The following is a 24,398-nucleotide window of genomic DNA, read 5'->3' as shown; positions in this document are numbered from 1 at the left end:
GCAGCTTCCCATCAGTGAACCCCAAAATTCAAGATCTTACATTCAGTTTCATTAAATATCCTCATTCATTTACCCTCCCATCTGTCCAACTTATTCAAATCCTTCTGAAGGACCATCACATTGGCACTATTACTAACAGTCCTTCCCAGCTGAATAATCCCTTGGCAACCAGTGACATTATCACTGACATAAAGGGTAAACAGCAAAAGTCTCAGTACTGAGCCCTGAGAAACCCCACTTGTGACTTTCTGGTTCCTTGACATCATTCCTTTATTACAACTCTCTGGTGACTATCTTACAGCCAATCTCCAATCCACTTCATTAACCTAATATCTGGATCTAGATGCTGTAACTTAAATATTAGCTTACCATGTGGCACCCTGTCAAATGCTCTTGGGAGGATGCCACATGAAAAACCAGTTATGAATTTTACATAAAAAAAATGGATTTCAAAGTATATGCTTTTCTCTCATCAGCCACTCTTGTTACTGTATTATAAAAGGCAAAATATTGAAACAAGAATGATCCCTAACAAATCCCTGCTGACCCTCATAAATCTCTGGTTAGATCAATATAGGATTACAGCTCACAAATTTAAAGTCTTTAATTGAATGCAAGAGAATTAGGGGTCTTCAAAGAAGGCACTAACTTGAATGAAGTGCGTCTAATGGAGAGGAGGCATATGTAGAACTGGTTATAGACCAAGAAATGAATTGCTATGCTTAATTACTAATGCCAGGAGTATCAGAAATAAGAGAGATGAAAGTGTATTAATTGAGTTTATTAATCCAAAAATAGTTGGAATAAGTAAAACATGGTTAGATAGATGAGGTTGATATCCCAACTGGAATATAAATGGAAGGGCATGATGCTTTTTATGACAACAGAAATAGCATGAAGAAGGAGTATTGTTGTTATTAGTAGGGGAATTCAACCTGAACAACATGGAGATACAAGTGGGAGAAAGACAGTGGCAGTAGTTTGGAAGCAATATGGTGTGAAGGTTGATAGAATGATATATTTAGTTAGATGTTGCTAAAGAACTGGGAATATGGAGGATGGAGACAAAGAAAGAAATTTGGAAGTAAACTGGCATGGCAAGCAAGAGAAAAGTAATCATTATGGGTGATTTCATGGTAATATAGACAGGGAAGGAATGAAGATATGAAATCTAGAAATAAAGAAATTAAATGAATTTCCTAACATGAGGAACAACTATCTTTTTTTTTATTATTATTCAGCTTCCATGGAGTCAAAAGACTCATCAAGGGGAGGTCCCCCTAAGGAAAAAAAAGTCTATCATACCACTTCTTAAACTCATTGACCATTCTCGCTCTGACCACTCCATCAGGCAATGCATTCCATGGTTCAACCACCCTCCATGCAAAGAAACCACTCCTAACACTCTTGCTCACATATTCCTTTCTTAACTTCCAGGGATGGCCTCTTGTCATCACTCCTTCCCGCTGTTCAACCAAGTGAAAGAACTCCCCAGTGTCAATCCTGTAACCACCTCTCAACAGTTTAAAAGTCTCAATTATATCACCTCTCCTTCTTCTATCCACCAAACTCTGCAGTCCACATTCCCTCAGCCGATCCTCATAACCAAAATTGTACAGTCCTGAAACCATCTTTGTCATCCGTCTTTGTACCCTTTCCACAGTTAATTTATCCCCTTCAAATCCTGAGGACCAAATCTGAGAACAATAGTCTAAGTGTGGTCTGATCAGAGACTTATACAACAGAATGATAACCCTTTTATCTCTGCAGGTCAGTGTCCTTCTCATAATTGCAGCAATCCTCTGTGTTACCTTCATCACCTTTACAATATGTGTCCTAAATTTCAGGTTTCTATCAATCATCAACCCCAGATCTCTTGTCTCCCCTACTTCCTCCAGTATAACTCTTCCCATAGAGTATGCAGTGTCCCATCGATGTTTCTCAAACCTCAAGACCTTACCGACACCCCCATTCATTTGTCCATCTATCTAGCTTATTCAAATCCTCTTACAGGGCTACCACATCTGCACTATTACTAATAATCCTTCCCAGCTTCGCATCATCCACAAACAACTGAATATCTCCTGGCAATGTCATTGATATAAAGGTTAAACAATATGTAGGACTGTTTATACTATCTACTACAATAGGGCATAAAGGTGTACCTTGTTTGTGAATTTTTGGAGCTCCATATGCATCTTCCTCTCCCTAGTTTATACTACTGTAGTTAAAATCTCCCATAACAATCATTCTTCTTGCACTTGCCAAACTCAACTGTCTAAACATTTCCTGGTCCCCACCCTTCTTAAGCAATATGTAATGGAGGCAAACAAAGGTTGAGAATCTTAGATCTGATTATATCATCAGAGAATAAGATTGTGTGAGCAGGATATAGTTGGTATTCAGTGAGTAATTTATTAGGTTATTATTTCATCATCATCAATGTGTCACCATGAGAAGCTTCGATGTAGAAAGCATGGTGGAGAAGCGCATAACACTGAGTGAGCAGGAGGTATATGAGTAATTAAGTAAACTTGATGTTAATAAGGCAATAGTATATGATGATACATCACCTCATGTCTTAAAGGAATGCACTAGGAAGTTAATAGCATCCTTGTTTAATGAGTTTTGTAATGGGGTGGGTCCTAAAAGAATAGAAAGAAAATGAAATTGTTCTGCTTTCCAAAGTAGGTGATAAGACTGAGGTTACAAATTATAGGTCAATTTGTGTATCTGGGGTTGTAATTAAAGTGTTGGAGAAGTTGGTGAAGGCTAAGATACAGGACTAGGTTGACACTAGTAGCTGTAAGCTCTGTAATGACCAGAAGAGATTTGTTACAGAAAGCTTACATATCTGCTTATCTACTACAAGGTAACAAATTCATTGGACACAGGAGATGCATATACAGCAGTATACTTGGAATTTTAAAGTCCTCTAATAGATTGCCACACAATAAGTTAGTAACTAAACTGAAAAGAAATTGTGGGGGAAGGGAAGAAATAGCCCAAAAGAGAAAGGTTGCTAGTGATGTGTTGTAGGAGTTTATTTTGGGATAATTATTGCTTAACCTGTATGTTAATGATATTGGAATAGACATAACTGGAGATATGGAATTGTTTGGCCTTAGAGGACTTGAATCTGAAGAGACTATATGATTGGCAAGTGATTGGAACTACCATTTCACTGTTATAAAGTGTAAGGTCTTGAAATTTGGTAGGCAAGGATGAGGTACAGAGTGTATAATTAATGAGGCCACATTTCTAATTTGTGAGGATTATACCAATGATGAGGAGGACCTTAACATGTCAAAGCAAAGTGGTTGTGTGTGTGTGTGTGTGTGTGTGTGGTTCTCTTGAATAAGGCCTTGATCAGGCCACATATGGACTACTACACAGAAATCTGGTTATCTGGTTTCCAAGAGGATGAAGACATCACAGAGAGGTCTAGAAAAGATTCACTAAGGTGGTGTCAGGATTCAGAAATGTGGGATATTAAGACACATTAAGTGAATGCAATTTGCTAAGCTTTATAAATTGAAGAACTAGAGGGGATATGATGAAGACATAAGTTGGTGAGTGGTTGTTACCAGATTAATGAGGAGATTTTTCATAGAGCAGAGAGAGAGAGAGAGAGATGGGGATAGAATAAGAGGTCATTTCTGGAAGTTGTATAAGGTGTAAGCAAGGGAGTGAAGAGCAGGTTCTTTACATAGAAAGTGGTTGTTGAGTGGAATTCACTACCTGAGAGTGTGGTGAGCATGTAATTAACTGTAAATGGGTTCAAGGCATGGGCTGATGATGTTTTTTTTTTTTTGAAAGTGTGAACCTTCATTGATGAATCTTTTGACTCTATGGAGGTCTGAGGTTAATAATAATAATAATCATAAGCATTCTAAATGTCAATACAGCCATGGAATGTGATGACAATTTGCTATGTGTTTCAAGAGAATGTGCTAAGGAAGTGATCTTTCATTGACCTGGCTGTTAAATGAAGATAAGATAATGCCACTGCATAAGGCTAGTGGTAGAAAAGAGATATCAAACTATGGACCAATTTATATTTCTTGTGTAGTTGTTAAGAATTTGGAACATTAGTAAGATCTCATATGGGCAAATGAAGGTAATATTATTTATAAAAGTAGCATATACTTGTTAAACGGTGCTGCTCTTCCTTTAATAATCTGCTTGCCTTTCATAATAAAGTACCAAGCATATATGTTCAAGAAAAGATGTATACTGTCATTTTTCTGGATTTTTAAAGGCATTTGGCAAGATATAGTTGACCACAGATGAGAGAACCCTCAACACTTCTGCGCATGGCAGAAAAAGGCAAATCTATTCTGATAACAGTGTGATCAATCTGTTTATGGGATGAGTGTTTATTATTATATGTCAAAAATTAGCTTTTCATTTATGAACATTCTAGTTTTTAAAGTGATAACTATTTTGCTTGTATAACAGTTGGAAAATTTCTTGTATAAAGAATACGATTTTGTATGTTGGTGACAAATTCATATATCCTTTTATCTTTTCTCCCCTTCAACATGAATTGACTCATCTTGGTTTTCTGCCAGCTATGGTTCTCTCGGCTGTGGGCAGATTATACCACATTATAAGTCGATATTAAAGTTGCAATGTATGGGTTGAGATATCATATTAGTAGATTGTTAGATTGTCAAGTGGCTTTTTGGCAGATATCAGAGAGAGAGAGAGAGATTTGTGTGAGAAGCAGTAGCAAGGAGAAGGAAGATTACTGGTGATGCTTACATTCTCAAGTACTGAGCCCATTACTGCTTAACTTTGATGTCAATAATACTGTCACTGGATTCCAAAGAGATATTCAGTCTGCAGATAATAAGGCTTAGAAGAGTTTTTAGTTATTTATAATGGTGGTTGCATATTCTACTGATGGACTTACTTCAGGAAGTGAAAGTAAAAAGGAAACTTGGAGTGATCATAGATAGAAATTTGAAGTCAAGAGCAACATATCACAAAAGTCATCAATATAATTCAGAAGACTGCCAGAATATCACAAAAGACACTAACCAGCAGAGATCAGAGGATGGCTATATTGTGTAAGGCACTGATCAGACAACATCTGGATTATTGTACTCAGATCTGATCACTAGAATTTGAAGTAGTAAAGTTGGAGAGGATAACAAAGCCAGACAACAAACATGGTATCGAGACTGCAGAATGTTGGTTAAGAGGACAGACAGCATATGCAATCTGCGGACCAGCAGTCCAGTGGATATAAATGAAAGTATACAATTAGATTCATGCAAAATCGAAAGGAATTCTTTTGTTGTGTAGCCAGTAGCAGGAGGAATGATTGTGAAAGAAACACATTGTTAGAGAAAGATGGGATTACAGTGTTAAATTTGTGACTTTGTAAACTTCATAAGAGAATTTACTTGATTATAATTTAACAAGTAGAAACCTTAATGAGAAAATTGTGCTTGCATCTAAGTATAAAATGAAATAAATATATTGAAAGAATAATTAACTCGTATAAGAACATTGATTGCATAATATTAGAAAAATAAGATAATTAATTTACAGTATTTAGTTATAAGAATTTTGCATATAAAAGGCTTGCTTGTTATACACTTGAAACAAGAGATTGTAAGTTATGTTAATTCTTAGAAAAAATGGGTGAGCTGATAGAGTTTGATAAAGCTGACTCATAGGGTTACCTAGAACTGAAGTAAAGTTCAAGGTCACAGTTTCCGATTTAGACACTGCCGCAGGTCAGTTGCGTGCACACGGCCCACCAAAGATAGAAGGTTCAGCAGGGAGATGCCACCTTACAGGTTACGAGAAACGTATCCTAATGTCGGGGGGGGGGGTTAATTGCAGGAGGTGCCGGTAGGGTCATAATATAAAAGGGCTAAGAACCCCCCCCCCACGAGGTCTTTTGTTAGTTTTAGTTTTCGTTTGGAGGTTATTATGCAGTTTACTGAGTGACGGTCTCAGGAGTACCCTCCATCCGCCACTGCATGGAATATTAGAAAGTGGAATTTAAGTCCCGTTTTTCTATCGAGAACAAAGGCCACCACATGGTCAGGAAGAAAAGGGTATTTACCGCACACTAAGCCAACCATGGTCTAAAGGAAGGAGACTATCAACAGAAATTGTGGATATCCTCATGGTGGATCTGATGACTGCAGAACAGCAGATAGATCGTGTTTCCTTAGAAGAAGCCCGATATGCTGCAACCGAGTAGGCCCTCATGATCCGAAGTACCCCAAATATGACCCACTACAGAAGGAATATTTCTTCAGGAATCGCAGACAAGTAGCGTCTAGTAGAAGAGCTTCATCAAACAGTACTGTGAGAGATTTTATGTTAATTCTGTTAATTAAATATGGCTGTAATTGTATTTCGTATTACTAAGCAATTGAAGGACTTGAATGAGAGTTCAACTAGGACTTTAGCTCACTTAATAGTATAGAGAAAGAGGGAACTAGTTTATCAGCATTACTGAATGAGCGATAGTGTGTATAGATACTAGCATATGTAATTTACCCTTAACTGATAAAGGTCAAAAGAATTGAATGTCGCATTCATTGTAGCAATGGAATTGCTAAGCCCACATAACTCTTGTAAATTAATGTGTGTAATCCAATTATGTCTAATTGAATTATTGTGTCATATTACTGTGCTTAAGTGGTGAAAGATTTAAGCCAGCTTAATCATTGATGGGAAAGATCCTTTATCTTGTATGTGTAGAGTCCTTTGTGGAGGCATAACAGTTTATCCCACGTGCCAGTGTGAAATTTTCATATTTTGTATTTTGCTTATTTTATTAACATTGTGTCACCTTAGTATTGCATATAAGTTTTAGAATTTAATGTAATCTATTGTATTTATGAGTTTAATAAATTTTTAAATTATCAAATATTCAGTTGTCTGAAATTGCCATTCAATGCACCGCTTGTTATAACGTACGAACCTAGGTGGGGGGGGGGAGAAAAAGTTAAGTTACGAGATCAAGGTTACGACTGCATGATTATTTCACTTCTAGTCTTATTTAGGAATTTGCTTCTTGTTTTAAATTTCTTTATAAACTAAATATCCTATATGACGCAGCTTTAAAAAATAAATGTTTTAGGATACTAAGAGGAACAAGAGCTTAGAATTCTAGTACGGAGGCCCATTGCACATTTGCAACATGTGCAATGGGCCCTTAGAGCTTCAGAACCACCATCTACCATCGCTTCAAGATCCCGAATCTCATCCACTTCCTGAAGTACAGCTCCGTCAATACAGTACGTAGCCTTATACCTCTGTATCCCAAAGCATAACACCTTGTATTTATTAATATTAAAGCTTCAACCCCAGTTATTTGTCTAAGCTAAAAGTTTATTCAAATCTTCTTGTAGAGAATTAACATTAGCACTACTCCTGATCTCACAGGGGACCCTGTAACCCCTAGAGAGCGCATCCCCTGGGTGGCGGATAGGGGAGCCCACCATATGTGTGTGTGTACATGCGCGTGCGTGTGTGTGTATATACAGGGTGTTCGGGATAAATTTGACAGTTTCGTAAGGAAAAAGAAAATCTTCTTTGTATCTATTAAATTTAATGAATTGACAAAAAAACATTACAGGCAGAGTTAATTACAATACTATCAACAAGATTTACTCAAAATAACCACCATTAGCATCGATCACAGCTTCAATTCTGCTTCGGAACCTCGAACAAGCTGATGCTACAGTCTCCCTGGGAAGGGCCGCAAAAACTGTTTTAATTTTATCCATTAACTGGGCTTTTGTATTACTGGAAGTGCGATTGGTGTCTTTTTCAACTGCGCCCCATACAAAATAATCCATGGGGTTAAGGTCTGGGGAGTTTGGAGGCCAAACATTTGGACTGGTGAAGTCGTAGAAATTTTCAGACAACCATTTTTGACTTTTCCCAGAGGTTTCGCAAGGGGCCGAATCCTGCTGCCATACATACGGCCTACCATTGCCTACCCTTGTTATCCAGGGCTTGACTACAGTTAGCAACTCCACGAACAAAGCCCGAATCCCAATGCCAGGGTTCTTCAACACCTGTTCCTGCAGATTTGCGAGGAATTCTGCTGTACGAACGCAATCAGATCGTCTGCTAGGGATCTTTCTTCTTGCTACATCCTCGTAGTCACCATTGCAAGTCTCTAGTTCATGCCTGATTGTTTTTACTGTATTCAGGGAGCATTGGGCAGCAGTCGTAATATCCTTATTTTGATGGCGGGCATGAATCATCATGATACAAGTTATTCTCTTCCATGATTCAGGTGGGTTCCAGCTATCCATCCTTTCTGACATCTTGTATGTGAATGAAGAAGGGTCCAAACTTTTAAATGAAGAGAAGTGTGTGTTAATACATGTAACTTACGGAAAAATATAATTAATTATAAATATGTCAAATTTATCCCGAACACCCTGTATATATATATGGTGGGGTGGTCCGAATATACTGAATAAGGACTCGTGGACCAACAGGGCCATAAGGGGCAATCATCTTGATTGTAAGGGAAGCGGCACTCCCATGGACCCCTAGCTGGATCTATCCTCTCCTTCTTCTACTTTGAGGAAGACCCACTTACTTTAATCTTTCCTATAAGGCCTTATCAGCCAACTCTTCTTACTTTATGACCCTTGTGCTATTAGAGTACTCGAGGGCCATGGGGTCTTTTCGTTTCTGGCCTTTCAACTATGTCCTCTCTATAAACCTTACTATATTTCTTCTATAATCTACCCTTTCCCCTTCAATATACCCTATTCCTCCTATGGGTTTAAATTCGGAAGAAGGCGAGTTCAGAAGCCTTAAGGTAGCAGCCCTACCACTGAACTATTCCATCGTCAGGCTAGTCCCCTGACATGGAGAACATAACCATACTCGTAAGCTGAAGAAAAAGATAATCGGATTGAATCTATGGGAAACGACCCTGGAATGGAAAAGGGAAAACGAAAATGGAAACGACAAAATATAATACACATAGCAAACTGGAATGTAAGAGGAATAGCATATAAAGAAATAGAATTAGACCAGTTATTAAATGAAAGAAATTTTAAAATAGCAGTAATCACTGAAACAAAAAAGAAATTAAAAGGAACTATGAGAACTGAAAATTTTAATGTGATATACAGTGGAGTCGACAGAGACCAAAGAGCACAAGCAGGAGTCATGATTTGGATTCATAACTCCCTTTCAAAACAGTTAAAACATTATAAATTATGGAATGAAAGAATAATAGAAGCTAGAATAAAAATAGATAGAGGCTATTTAACAATAATTGGTTTATATGCTCCAGAAGAAGGAAGAGAACAGGATAATATTGATTTTTATAATCAGCTACAAACATATATAATAAAATAAATAAAAATGATTACATAATTTTAGCAGGAGACTTAAATGCAAGAATTGGAAACATGAAAATTAATAATAATATAGGAATAATAATAATACATGGAGAACACACTCTAAACAGAAATGGTAAAAAATTGATTGACTTTGTAGTTTATAATAACCTAAAAATAATGAATTCCTTCTATAAACATAAAGACACACATAAATATACTTGGGCAGCAAGAGGATGGAAATCAATATTAGATTACTTCATATTAAATGAAAAGACATCAAAATTTTTACTAGATGTTAGAGTTCACAGAGGATATGAAATAAGCAGTGACCACTTCCTTGTTAAAATAAAATTAAGATTACCACCTAAATGGTTACAAGTAACAAGAACAGAAAGAAAAATTGAAACATTTGTTTATAAAACTAGACTAGTGAATGACACAAATGTACAAAGAATTAACCAGTATCTAGATAAAATAAAACAAAATGAAGAAATAGAAATAGAATGGCTTAATATAAAAATGATACTAAATGCAGCAGCAAATGAAAGCTTAGGAAGGACCAAAAAATTCAATAAAAGAAAAAAACTGAAGATCTGGGATGATACAATCAAAGAAATAATCAAAAAGAAAAAAGAAGCCTATCACAAATGGTTAAGCAGTAAAAGATTAGAAGATGAAATAGAATATAAAAGAATAAGAGCCATAGCTAAAAGAGAAGTCAGAAAAAGACATAGAGAATCATGGAATAAATTTGTTTCTAATTTAGAACATGATTTATATAAAATAAGACCCAATGTATATAAGATTTTGAAACACCTAAATGCAGATACCAAAGAAAACATAAAATTAAACACTGAATTGAAATTAGAAGAATTTCTAAATTACTACACAGAACTGTGGACAGACAAATATTTTAAAAAAGACAACTGGCAAACAATTAACGAAAATGAAAAGGAAATAACTGAAGAAGAATTAGAAATCAGCCTGAAAGAAACAAGAAACGGAAAATCACCTGGAGAAGATAAGCTAGGTTCAGAACTATATAAATACGCAGGAACAAGATTCAAAGGAAGACTCTTATTATTTTTAAATAAAATTTACTCAACTGGTATCCCCACAATAGAATGGAAAAAAGCAATTGTGATTCCTATCTTTAAGAAAGGTAATAGAGATGACCCTAAAAACTATAGAGGTATCAGTATACTAAATTCATGTTACAAAATATACAGCAGAATCTTAAATAACAAACTAATGAAATATTCTGAAAACTTTATTCTAGAGGTACAAAATGGATTTAGAAAAGGACGATCATGTATAGACCCAGCCATCTGCCTAAAATTAATAATAGAGAAAAGAAGAGAATATAACTTAGAAACACATATTGCATTTATTGACTTTGAAAAAGCATTTGACAAAGTTAAAAGAAACATATTATTTAACATATTAAAAGAAAGACAAATACCAAATAATATCCTAAAAGCTGTCACAAGTATATATGAAAATAATCAAATACAAATAAGATTAAATCATGAGCTATCATATACAAGAGAGATAAACCAAGGGGTCCGACAGGGATGTCCCCTCTCAGCAACTCTTTTTAATATCTACTTAAATGAAATAATAATAAAATGGAGTAAAAATTTACATCAAGGAATTAAACTTTCACCTACAGTTAACTTAAACACTCTCCTCTTTGCAGACGACCAAATAATAATTACAAATTCTGAAGATAACTTACAGAAAGCTATTTTAAATCTAAATGAGATATCCAAAGATTATGGTATGATAATATCTACGGAAAAATCAAAAACTATGGCCTTTAAAGGACAAGACCCAGCAAGAACTAAAATAGTATTAGATAACAAGATTTTAGAACAGGTGAATTCATTTAACTACCTAGGATGTATGATCACATATGAAAATGAAAAAGATATAAACATAAAAATTGCAAAATATTTAAAAATAACAGGAGTAATTAACTCTATATTTAAACCAAACCTAGTTCAAAAACAAACCAGGCTAAAAGTATACAATACATTAGCCCTACCGGTCTTAATGTATGGAAGCGAAATCTGGACAATAAAACAAAAAGACAAACAAAGATTAACAACAGCAGAAATGAAGTTTATGAGAAAAACTGCAAAGTATACCCTATTTGATCACAAAAGAAACGAAGATATTATGAAAGAATTAAACCAAGAACCAGTAATTGAAAAAATTAAAAAATATAAACATAGATGGATGGAACACGTTCAAAGAATGAAAACAGAAAGATTACCAAAACAAGCCTTAAAGTACAAGCCATTAGGAAAAAGAAAACCAAGACGTCCTCTTAAACGATTCAACGATAACTTCTAAAGCCGGAACAGGCCAAACTAGGCCTAAATCCTTGATACGTATGATAATGATGATGATGACTACTCCTGATAATATTACCTAACTTTGCATAATCGGCAAACATTTGAAGATCTCCAGCAATCCACATGAAATATCATTAACAAACAAGTTAAGCAGAGGCCCAAGAACAGAATCCTGGGGCATGCCGTCACCTTCCTTTTCTGAGACAGCCATCATACACATCTTGCTGGTATCGTTCAGAAAGCCAATCTCCGATCCATCTAACCAATATATTATCTATTCCTATTCTCTGCAGCTTGTACAACAACTTATCATGTGGTAATCTATTGAATGCTTTTGCCAAGTCCAAGAATATCACTGTATATGATTCTTGCTCATCCAACACATTCGTCACATTATCATAAAACATAAGCAGATTGCTAAAACAAGACCTGCCCTTCGCAAACCCATGCTGACCATCATAGAGAATCTTATGTTCATCAACTCAATCCTGTATTATATTCCTAACCAATTTTTCCAACACTTTGTTCACAATTACAGATATACACACCAGTCTAAAACTGGAAACTTCTGTTCCCAAACCATGCTTGTGGAGAAGTATTATTTTGTCTTCTTTCCACATTTTAGGAATCTTATCCACTGAAGACTCTCATTAAATAAAGAGTATGACTAACTCTTTTGCACATTTTTATAAATATTCTTGGTGATATGGCATCCATTCCCATAGCCTTTTTAATATCTAACCAAAGCAACACTTGACACACTTCTGATACTTTCACCTTTAATTCTCCTAATTCTTGCCACCCTTCTACATGTTGCACAGAATCATTCACACCACTACAATATACACTGATGAAGTGTTCATTAAATAATTCCATTATATCATTTGCTATCATTACTCTGCTTCCTAACTATCCACCAGTATCAACCCGCTATAATTATTTTTCCTCGTTTGCCATATAGCAGAAAAATTTGCTTAGATTAGCTTTGACTTGACTGGCCAAATCTTCTCTCATATTCTACTTTTTCTTTTTTAATCATTGTCTTTTTTTTTGTCCTGCACTTTATATTCTTCATGTTCACTGCAAACTGTCTGGAGGAAGTACCCTCCATAACAACTTCTTTTATAACACAGCTTGCTTGATTTCACCATTCATCCATCTCACTACTGCTCTATTTATTCACTTAACTCTTGGTATGCAGTTATGCACTGCTCCTGTTAGATACTGCCTTATCATTTCCCATACACTGTCAACATATTTTCTACACAATTCATCAACCCAATGTATTGATGCTAGATGATTACAGACATTCTCCTAATCACCCATCTCATAGTTCCAAATACTGATCTTCTTGATAACTTTTTCTTGTTTAACTACCTTCCAAACCAATACCTCATTCACAACCACATCCTGTGAGGATATCACCAATAAACCTTGGTTGCTTCCATCACATGCTGCTTCAAATAGTTATCTGCAGAAACTCCACAAATTCACTCTCCTTGTTACTATACACTATCTCTTCTTTCATAGTTATCTGCAGAAACTCAACTATCTCTTCTTTCCTATCCACATTCCTATAATTAAAATTAGGATCATCTTCCATTTTCCTTTTACTTGCCCATCTAATTTGTCTAAATATTTCACAATCAATACTCTCCCCATTCCCTGACTTATAACAGCACCCATTGATCTCAACTTCATGCCAAACAGCTTTGAAATCTCACACATACTACTATTTTCCACTTCAACTCTTGAAGGACACAGTTCCTCTGCTACCATTAACAATACTCCCCTCCTCTCTTCATCTTCCTATCCTTTCGAAAAATTCTAAATCCTACCATTTCAAGTCCTGACAATATATCATCCTCAGTCAACAAAGTTTCACTAATACCAATTATCTCTGAGCATACTGATTCAATCAATTCTACAAACTCGGTCCCTTTCTTTCTAATACTCTGTACATTAGTTTACAAACATAACAATTCCTCACTCTTTACTCTCTCTCTCTCAGCTATAGTGCATGTCTCTCTTCATTCTGATCATCCCCATTTCCCTGATCCTGACTCTGATTTTCATTTATATTCTTATCATCCCCACCATTTTATACTGCATCACTTTGTTCTGCTATAATCACTTCCTCACTTTGTATCCATCCTCTTCCCATCCTTCCACAACTTGCTTCTCGATCTCTCTTTGACTCTTAATGATACTAATTTTGTATAAACCCTGTGCACTCTTATTAAACAATAATCGGTCCAAATGACCAACATCAAACTCATTCAAATGATTCCCATCAGCTTTGAACCATTCTAACTTCCTTTTCAATTCATTCTGTACTTTTGAAAATTGAACACTCTCCACTGACACAATTCACACATCTTGTCATTCAGTATCATTGCTTTTCTTCTCAGTTTGCTACTGTCATATCTTGGCAATAAACTAACCACTTTCCCAATTCGCTATTATCCTTCACTTCCTGCAACTTCTTTGTCTCACTATTCAAGTCATTTATGCCCACCACTAATTCTGATGCCCATTCCTTCCTTCCTTCTATGCATCTGATATTCGTTTTATTATACCACCTGTAAAATATGCCTTGTGCACTTTATTTTTTACTACACCTTTATTGATTGAGTCATCATAAGCAACCCTATTAACTTTAGATATTTGTTTCATCTTATTAACCTTCTTGTCGTGCTATTCTTTAAACATTCAATTTCCTCCTCCATACATTTAACTCTTCATTTTCATTAACTCTTGCCTAAGCTCTTTTATGTCACTTCTATTATTACCATCGCAAGCATTCCCATCCATTTTCTGATTCACGTTGATTTTCTAATTTTGTCCTATCCTATCATTGCACTTCTCACATACCATAATACATTCCTTTTTATCATTCAATCTGACACTACATAAATCTTTAATGTTTTTGGATGCATACATGAAACAACTGTTGCATCTAATCCACTGTCCAAAGTTCAGGAAAAAACCTCTATCTCTGAGTTGAGGCCCTCATGCTGCTGGTGAATGCTTTGCTGCCATTTTTGTAACAATAACTAGTACTTCCACATTAATCAAAATAATTTCTTGTACTGTGGAAATGTGTTTGTAACACCATTCAAATACATGTTTACTTCTCGATACAACACTACTGACACACTAATATTAGAGAGTTGTCTATGGAGGAGTGGTATCAAGGGAGCAGAAGGTTACAAGCAAGGTTCCACAGAGCTCAGTACTGGGACCTATATTGTTTAACTTTTATATCAATGACAGTGTCAATGACTGTAGGGGGATATTTGGTTGTTTGCAGGTGATATGAAATTGGAATGGGTTATTAGTAATAGTGCAGATGTGGTAGTCCTTCAGGAGGAAGCTAGACAGATAGACAAATGAATGGAATATAAGTTTAATTCAACTAAATGTCTTGCATTTTGTTCTGCATGTCTATTTATTATTATTATTATTATTCAGGCCTCCATGGAGTCAAAAGACTGATCGTGGGTGGTCATTCCTAAGAAACACAAAGTCTATCATACCACTCCTTAAACTCACTGACCGTTCTCGCTCTCACCACTGCATCAGGCAATGCATTCCGTGGTTCAACCACCTCCATGCAAAGAAACCACTCCTCACCCTCTTGCTCACAGTTTCCTTTCATAACTTCCAGAGATGGTCTCTTGTAATCACTTCTTCCAGCTGTTCAACCAAGCGAAAGAACTCCTCAGTGTCAACTCTGTAACCACCTCTCAACAGTTTAAAAGTCTCAATCATATCACCTCTCCTTCATCTTCTATCCACCAAACTCTGCAGTCTACATTCCCTCAGCTGATCCTCATAACTAACATGGTACAGTCCTGACACCATCTTTGTTATCCATCTTTGTACCCTTTCCACAGTTAATTTATCCCCTTCAAATCCTGGGAACCAAATCTGAGAACAGTGATCCAAGTGTGGTCTGATCAGGGTCTTATACAACTGAAGCAGGTCAGTGTCCTTCTCATTATTGCAGCAATCCTCTGTGTTACCTTCACCACCTTTGCAATATTTCCCCTAAACTTCAGGTTTCTATCAATCATCAACCCCAGATCTCATCTCCCCTACTTCCTCCCATAGAGTATACAGTGTCCCATCGATGTTTCCCAAACCTCAAGACCTCGCATTTTGCTGCATTAAACCGACACCCCCATTCATTTGGCCATCTATCTAGCTCATTCAAATCCTCTTGCAGGGCTGCCACATCTGCACTATTATTAATAATTCTTCCCAGCTTCGTATCATCCGCAAACAATTGAATATCCCCTTGCAATCCACTGACAATGTCATTGATATAAAGGTTAAACAATATAGGTCCCAGTAGTGAGCCCTGTGGGACCCCACTTGTAACCCTCTGCTTCCTTGAAATTTCTCCACCATACACAACTCTCTGATATCTGTCGGATAGCCAATCCTGAATTCAGTTGACCAATTTGACATCCAGCCCCATGTGCTGCAACGTAAATATCAGCTTATCATGTGGCACCCTGTCAAATGCCTTCTCTAAGTGTAAGAAAATGGCAGTATATGCCTATCCCTCATCTAATGCTCTTGTAACTTTATTATAAAAGGCTAGCATATTGCTAAAACAAGAGTGCTCCTTCACAAATCTATGTTAACTCTCACAGATAACATTACCCTCATCTGCCCAGTCCTGTATACAGTCCTTCACTACTTACTAACTACTGATGACACACAAACTGGCCTATAATTAGACACTTCCAGTCTGTTACAGTCCTTATGAAATGGCACTATCTTACCTTCCTTCTATTCCATGGGCACCTTTCCCGCAGCCAAACTTTCATTGAAAAGCCAGGTCAAAGGCACTGTCAGTTCCCTAGCACATTCTCTCAAAACTCGTGGTGAAATACCATCCAGTCCCACAGCTTTAATGATGTCTTGCATCTAAAAGCCTTGCATACATTGATAATAGGCTTCTGTACACTGTTGGTGGAAATGTACTAGAGGAAGTGGGGAGGGGGGGAATGATTGATAGAAACTTGAAGTTCTTCATTGATAGAATAATAAAAGGTATGACAGGAAAAATAGACATATGAATGTGAACATGAATAAAATGAAGGATAGAGTGATGCATGGAGACTCGTTAGTATGAGGTGTGTTAGTAGAGGATTTGACAAAATCGTACCAACCTGGTGTGACCATAAAGGATGTAACTGAGTCTATTAGAGAGCAAAAGGAAAGGGTGAAAGAAATGATTGTTGTGGCAGGTACGAATGATTTGAAAGGAGATAAAATGGAAATGATAGAAGACCTGAATGAATTGTTTGAGGTAGCAAAAGAAAAGAGTGAGAGAGTTAGAATGATTAGTCTTTTGCAACGGTATGACAGTGAAATGTTTAAAAGAGGGCCATAATTGCGAATGACTTTATGCGTGGGTTATGTATGACGAGTGGTGTGGAATTTGTGGACGTGTGGAGTGAGTTTGATGGACGAAAGGATCTGTATAAGATGGATGGCTTACATTTGAATGGTTACGGTGTAAGAAGACTTGAGAAAGTGTTGCTGAATGTAGTGGATGTGCCAATTCAGGGAAACTAGATTTGTTAAGGGGGGGGGGAGGCAGTTGAATGTAAGAATGAATATAATATGCCAGAGCAAATAAGGACAACAAATCTGAGTGGGATAGTTAATATAAGGCATCAAGGTAGGGTTGGGGCTAATGGGGGTCTTAAATTCATGTACACTAATACTAGGAGTATTAGGAACAAGAAGGAAGAGTTTTTGGCCATGGTTGGCACTTCCAGACCACAGGTTATTGGTATTAGTGAGACATGGCTAACTGTAGATGATATAGCCAGTGAGATTGAATGTGATGGGTATAGTGTGTTCAGGAATGACAGCTATTAGCTAAATCAGCTAAAATCAGCTAACGCCTTTTTATTCCCGTATACGGGAGTAGGCGAGGCCATTTCGCCCTATCTAACTTTTGGAGACTGAGTGGGCAGTTCAATCTCCACTGGTACCAATCAGAGATAGATGGCCCAAGGCTATCAATAATTAAGCGGTACACAGTGAAGAGAGACAGCTCAAATGTGCTGCCATCTCGTGGTTCCTAACCCTAACACAAAATTTAATGTCTGAAAAATAATGTGGGTTCTACGGTCAATTTTCTTGAGTTTACGGGACAAAAAACCCGCTTGACCGTGCCAGAGATCGACTAACTCGTGAACCAGTCGAAAAAAGGCTTAGAAAAATTTCCTCTAGTCACCGACTAAACTCGAAACCAAGCCTTCCTTCGTGCGGTCAAGTGCCGTGGTGTGCAAACGTCACATCCACTGAGCTACACAGGCTTCAGGAATGACAGAGAGAATAAAATGGGGGGGGGGGGAGGAGTATTATTGATGATAGCTGATGAGCTACAGCCAAGGAGAATAGAAGTTGAATTGCAGGATAGAGAAAAGAGCACATTTGAGGCCATTTGGTGTGAGATTGTGGCTAGCAGAACTAAATATACAATTGGGTGCTGCTATAGATCAGGTGATGGAAAAGATAGTGGTGACAGTATGCACAAGCAAATAGAAGAAATGAGTGGAAGGAGGGTAATTATTATGGGAGATTTCAACTATGGTCGCATTGATTGGAGTGAGGAGAAGACACACGGGAGGAAGGAATTGGATTTTATGCGGTTATTAAGGGATAACTATCTGCGACAGCATATAATGGAAAATACTAGGGTTCAGAGAGTGCTTGACCTAGTAATTACATCTGAGGATTTGGCTGTAACAAATATGACCACATTGCCACCAATTGGTGAGAGTGATCATAGGGTCTTGACTTGGGAGGTGGCTAAAGGTGTAGAATTTTCAATTAAGACAGAGTACATGTGGAATTATCAGGCTGGAAAGTATGACAAGCTTAGGAGTTTGATTGGTTCAGTGCCTTGGCATGTACAACTGCAAGGACTAGAAGTTGATAGTGCATGGGAGGTAGTTAAGAAGTGCTTGCATGAAGCAATGGCTGACTGTATACCTAGAGTCCAAATAATAAATCAAGTAAGGGTTAAATGGATGAATAACACCATTAAGCATGAGCTGCAAAAAAAAAAGAAACACCTATGGAGGGAATTTAAGGAGAAAGGTGACTGGCAGGCACATGAACGGTATAAAGCGCAGGCCAGAAGGGTGACGAGTGTGGTAAGAAAAGCAAAAAAGGATTACGAAAGAACATTGGCCATGCAGGTTAAAGAGAATCCTAAACAGGTTTTTAGATATGTAGCAAGTAAAAGGAAAAATGTACATGGCAGAATGATTTTAAAGAATGCCGATGGTAGGGAGGTAACTGAATCAGTCGAGATAGTTGAGTTACTGAGTGAGCACTTTGCAAGAATATATCATCCAGGCGGTGACATTGCAGAAACGAATAAACCAGTAGATTATATGGGAATTGTGGTGAATGAAGTGGAGGTGAGTAGTCTATTGCATAACCTCAATGTCAATACATCTGTGGGATTGGATGGTATACCAGCTCATGTTGTATGAGAAGCAGCTAAAGAATTGTCAGTACCCTTGACCATTTTGTTTAATTTGAGTCTCGGGTCTGGGTTAGTCCCGAGCGGGTGGAAAGGGGGAAAATAGTTCCACTGCATAAAGGTGGTTCCAAGACTGCTGTTGTAAATTACCGACCGATTAGCATATCAGGAATCATTGTCAAGGTCTTAGAGAAATTAGTCAAGAAAAGAATACAGGATTGGATAGATGAAAATGGGATATTGTATGGGGCCAACATGGTTTTGTGAAGGGTAGATCATGCCTCAGTAACTTGCTCACGTTTTATAACACAGTGACGGCTGAACTGGATAGGAGAAATGGGTTTACAGTGATACTACTGGACCTTGCCAAGGCCTTTGATAGGATACCACATGGAACCCTAATCAGTAAACTGGAGCAGATGGGGATAGATATAGGGTTCGTGAGATGGACAGGAGGGTGGTTGAAGGAGAGATACCAGAGAGTGGTTTATTCAGGAGTGGAGTCTAAAAGACGTCTTGTGACTAGTGGAGTGCCGCAGGGCTCTGTTCTTGGACCACTGCTTTTCAATTTGTTCATCAATGATATTGGAAAGGATTTGAGAGGAAGTGTTCACTTGTTTGCTGATGATGCAAAGTTGGGTAGAGCAATTGTGAATGCACAGGATGTCAAAATTTTACAGGATGATTTGGATAGTTTGGAGGACTGGGCTAGGAAAAATGGATGTCAATTTAATGTGCCAAAGTGTAAGGTTATGCACTTTGGGGTGAAAAGAATAGCAGCAGTATATTGCATTGGTGGAACCGTACTCCAGGAGATTGATGAGGCCAGGGATTTGGGAGTGTTGGTGGATAGGGAGTTGACGTTTAGGGGGCACATTGCAAAAGTAACTAAAACAGCTCACCAAATCACTTGGCTTCTGAAAAATACTTTAACATGCAGAGACAAACAAGTTGTTGTTCCTCTGTATCGAGCCTTGATAAGACCCCATCTGGACTTCTGTGCCCAGTTATGGGCACCAGGGTTTCTTCGTGATGGGGAGGAAGTGGAGAGGGTCCAGAGACGAGTGACCAAGATGATAGCAGGTCTGTGGAATGAACCTTATGAGAATAGGTTGAGGATTTGTGGGTTGCAGAAATTGGACGATAGGCGAAGGAGAGATGATATGATTGAGACATTCAAATTACTGAAGGGTTTTTATAAGATTGATCCAGAAGATATTTTTGAAAATATGACTGGTGGTGGGAGGACTAGGGGCCATGCATGGAAGCTGGGCAAGAGCGTGGTTGACAAGGGTGTTAGAGCTAGGTTTTTTATTTGGAGAGTGGTGAATGAGTGGAATAAGCTTCCAGAGTCTGTTGTGGGTGCTACGACCGTGAATGAGTTCAAGGCAAGGTATGATAGATACTGTGTGAATGTTTAATAGTTGTTCTTGACATGAGGTTAGGGCCTCCCTCGATGAGTCTGTCGACTCCTTGGAGTTTCCCGGAACAATAATAATAATAATAATAATAATAGAAACTTGATATTGCAAAGGTGGTGAAGGTAACCCAAATGATTGCTACAATAGTGAGAAAGGCACTGTCCAACACAGAAAGAATTGTGATTCCACTGTATAAAACACTGATCAAACCATATTTGAATTATTGTGCTCAGAGATGAAATTTGAAGGGGATAAATTGACCACGGAATGAGTCTAGAAGCAAATAACAAAAATGATATCAATACTGTACTGTACAATGTTAGTTATTAGAATAGAGAATAGTTAACAGAATAGTTATGAGAATAAAGAAAAAAGGAATGTGGACTGCAACATTTAGTAAATAGAAAGAGAGTAAGTGATATGACTGAGACATTTAAACTGTTGAGAGGTAGTTACAGGGTTAACACTAGGAAGTTCTTTTGTATGGTGGGACAAGAGGAAGGGACAAGGAGGATATCCCTGAAAGTTTCAAAAGGAAGTCGTGAGCAAGAGGGTGAGGAGTGGTTTCTTTGCATGGAAGATAGATGAACCATGGAATGCACTGCCCCTGATAGGGTTGGGAGAGCACAAATGGTGACTGAATTTAATGAGTGGGATTGTCTTGGATGGGCCTCCAACAATGAGTCTTGTAACTTCATGGAGGACCTGAATAAAAACAATAATAATAAGTAAGACATTTAAGATATTGAGTGATATTTACAGGATGGACAGGAAGCCATGTGAAGATGCAAAAGGAAGTGGTGAGTAAGAGGATGAAGTAGCTTTTCTTCATGGAGAGTAATAGGAAAATGAAATGCAATGCTTGAGAGTAAATTCAGGACTAAATGAGTTTAAACTCATTCAGGCACTAAATGAGTTTAAAGAGTGGTATGATAGGACTTTGTGTTGTCTAAGATGGACCATCCATGACAAATCTTGTTACTTTGTGGAGGTCCTGAATAATAATAATATTTTGTGGGAATTGTATGCTAGATTAGGATAAACTCCTATTGAATAGAAGAATGATGGTCTGATAGGTATTAGCAAATGGGGATAGGAAGGAGAGAAGCAAGACAGAAGATAGCAGTGTGCAATAGGAGTTTAAGAATGTTTATTATGTGACTTATGTATTAAATATATTGGAAGAGATTTAAATGTGAATGTATGTAGTCACGTGCAGATATTGCAAAATTGGTTGGGTTATGAGATGCTTGAACAGACTGTCTTTGTGAGTAGATGAGTGGCCTAATTCAAGGTTTACAGAATGATATTTTAAAAGTTAAAAATCAAGTGTCAGATGGTGTCTATTCATTTGGTGGGATATATTCAAGATATAGGGAAGTAAGGCTTCTGAGGTGATGCATGATAAGCTGAAATTAAGAGCGCACATGAGAAGACAACTTAACAGGTTAGCAATGATGAAGAGGCATTGCTTTGTAGAAATAAAAAGATTATAGTTCCACTGCATAAGGAGAACTTTATTAAACTACTTCATTAGACAACTTTACTGGAATATTATGCACAGATTTGGTCATCTGGTTTTTAACAAGATGAAGAGATTTTGAAAAGGTTCACAGAAGAGTGACTAAGATAGTATTAAGTCTTTTGAATGTTAAGTATAGTATCTGAGTGAATAAAATATGTAGAGACTTGTGAGGAGAAGGCCAAAGGCTGATATGACTGAGCCATATAAGAAAACATAGAGTTTGTATAAGCAATTTGAAGTGTAGGGATGTACACTTAATGCAAAAAAAAAAAAAAGATTTCTCATAAGTGTGAAGTGAGCTGGAACAGAATCCCTGGAATTTGTATAAGGAGGGTGTGAGTAATAGAGGGTGAAAATTTTTTTCGTTTAGAAAGCAGTATGTGGAATGAATTCCTAAGAGTACAATGAGTGCAAAAACAATAGAGTTTAAAGATGGTTTGATGAATAACTTGTGCACTATTCACAGTTGTAAAACAAGTAAAGACAAAGTTAAAAGCATGGATATTGTCAATAAAAAGAAAGACAGTAGTATCAGGCAGATCACGGCTATCTAAATCCCATACATCTTGATCTGCATTATCAAATAATTGTGCTAGTATTTGTAGCTTCCTTAATGTATGTCTATGAGTGGGACTTGTTTTATGAATCAGGGATTTTATAAATTTCTCACAAAGCTAGACCTCTAATAAGATTAAGCATGCAATACAGAGAAAAAAAATAGCATTATGGAAGGAACATAAGAGGAGTGGTAATAATCAGTTGCAGGAGGAATACAAAGAACAGGCAAGGAGGGTGACTTGGTATGAGCAGTAGTTAGTAAGATCAGCAATTAGCTAAGAAACCAAAAATAACTACAAGGAGTTATTTTGATATGTAGCCAGCAAAAAGAAAAAGAAAGATTATGATAGGGTGGCATTGATTGGAGAAAATTTATAAAAACAACTGTTGTGGAGGCCAAAGGAGTGGGATTGATATTTAATAAGCAGTTCATAAAGGTCTTTTCCTTGTGAATGTGACATCATGAAGAGTTTGAGAGCAATGGATGATGAGGAGGAGAAATTGACTATGAGTGAGGAAGAGTTATATGGGGAATGAATTAAGCAAACTTGATGTTAATAAGGCAGAGGGACTTGATGATATATCACTGCATATTTTGAAGGAATATGCCAGGGAGTTGACATTTCCCTAGACATATTTATTTAATATGAGGTCTTACACTGAGTCAAGTTCCAAAGGAGTGGAAAGGAGGCAAGATTGTATCGCTTCAAAAAAAAAAAGAAGGTGACAAAATTCAAGCATCAAATTATAGGCCAGTATGTGTATCAGGTGTTGTGGTTAAAGTGTTGGAAAGGCTGGCTTGAACAGGATCCAGAATTGGGTTGACAACAATAGTATTATCTTTGATGGACAGCATGGATTTGCTAAAAAGAGGTCATGTTTTAATGATCTACTTACTTATTACAATAAGGTGACAGCAACACTGGATGTATGAAATGAATCCAAAGTAGTATACTTGGACTTCACAAAGGCATTTGATCAAATACCACATGATAAGTTGAACAGTCAAACTAGAACAGATGGCACTGGATATTATACTAGTGCACTGGATTGGTGACTGGCTGTCTGATAGGTATCAATTAAGTTGTGTATGGGGGAGCAATATCCCAGAAAAGGAAAGTCACTAGTGGTGTGCCTCTGGGATCTAATACAGGTTAAGGATCCGTTTAACCTGTATGCTAATGATATTGGGGAAGATTTGAATAGGGATACAGTTATTTGCAGATGAGGCAAAGTTGAGACAAACTATAAGGAGTAGAGCAGATGTTATTGCCTTACAAGAAGACTTGAATAGACTGAGTGAATGGGAATGTGAGTGGGGATACCAATTCAATGTTACAAAATGTAAGATTTTAAAATTTGGAAAACAAGGATGATATGTAAAATTTACTCTTGGTAGGAATATATTGTTAGAGTTGGAGGAATAAGAGATCTTGGGGTGATGGTGGATAAGGATCTAAAATAAAGATATAAGTATATATTCAGAGGACATATTGTCAAAATTGTGAGGATAACACAACAAATTCTAGCAATAAAGCAGAGAACACTGACTTATAGAAGTAAGCAGATTCTGGTTCCATTGTAAATTATGTCTACTGTGCACAGATTTAGTCACCTGGTTTTCAAAAGGATGAAGAGATGTTTGAGAGAGTCCACAGG

The 24,398-nt window shown here is 37.1% G+C and overlaps 1 protein-coding gene across 1 annotated transcript in view; it reads right to left on the bottom strand.

Annotated features, from left to right (window-relative positions):
• The window catches only part of LOC150097776 (dynein regulatory complex protein 1-like), a 303,397-nt gene that overhangs the window by 179,276 nt on the left and 99,723 nt on the right, over positions 1-24,398 (bottom strand). The gene's annotated exons all lie outside the window — the stretch shown is intronic.

Source organism: Typopeltis vanoorti, chromosome 17, assembly GCF_054136105.1.
Source record: "Typopeltis vanoorti isolate ZY-2024b chromosome 17, IOZ_Tvanoo_1.0, whole genome shotgun sequence".
Classification (NCBI taxonomy): Eukaryota; Metazoa; Arthropoda; class Arachnida; order Uropygi; family Thelyphonidae; genus Typopeltis; species Typopeltis vanoorti.
This window is presented reverse-complemented; position numbering and strand designations above follow the sequence as displayed.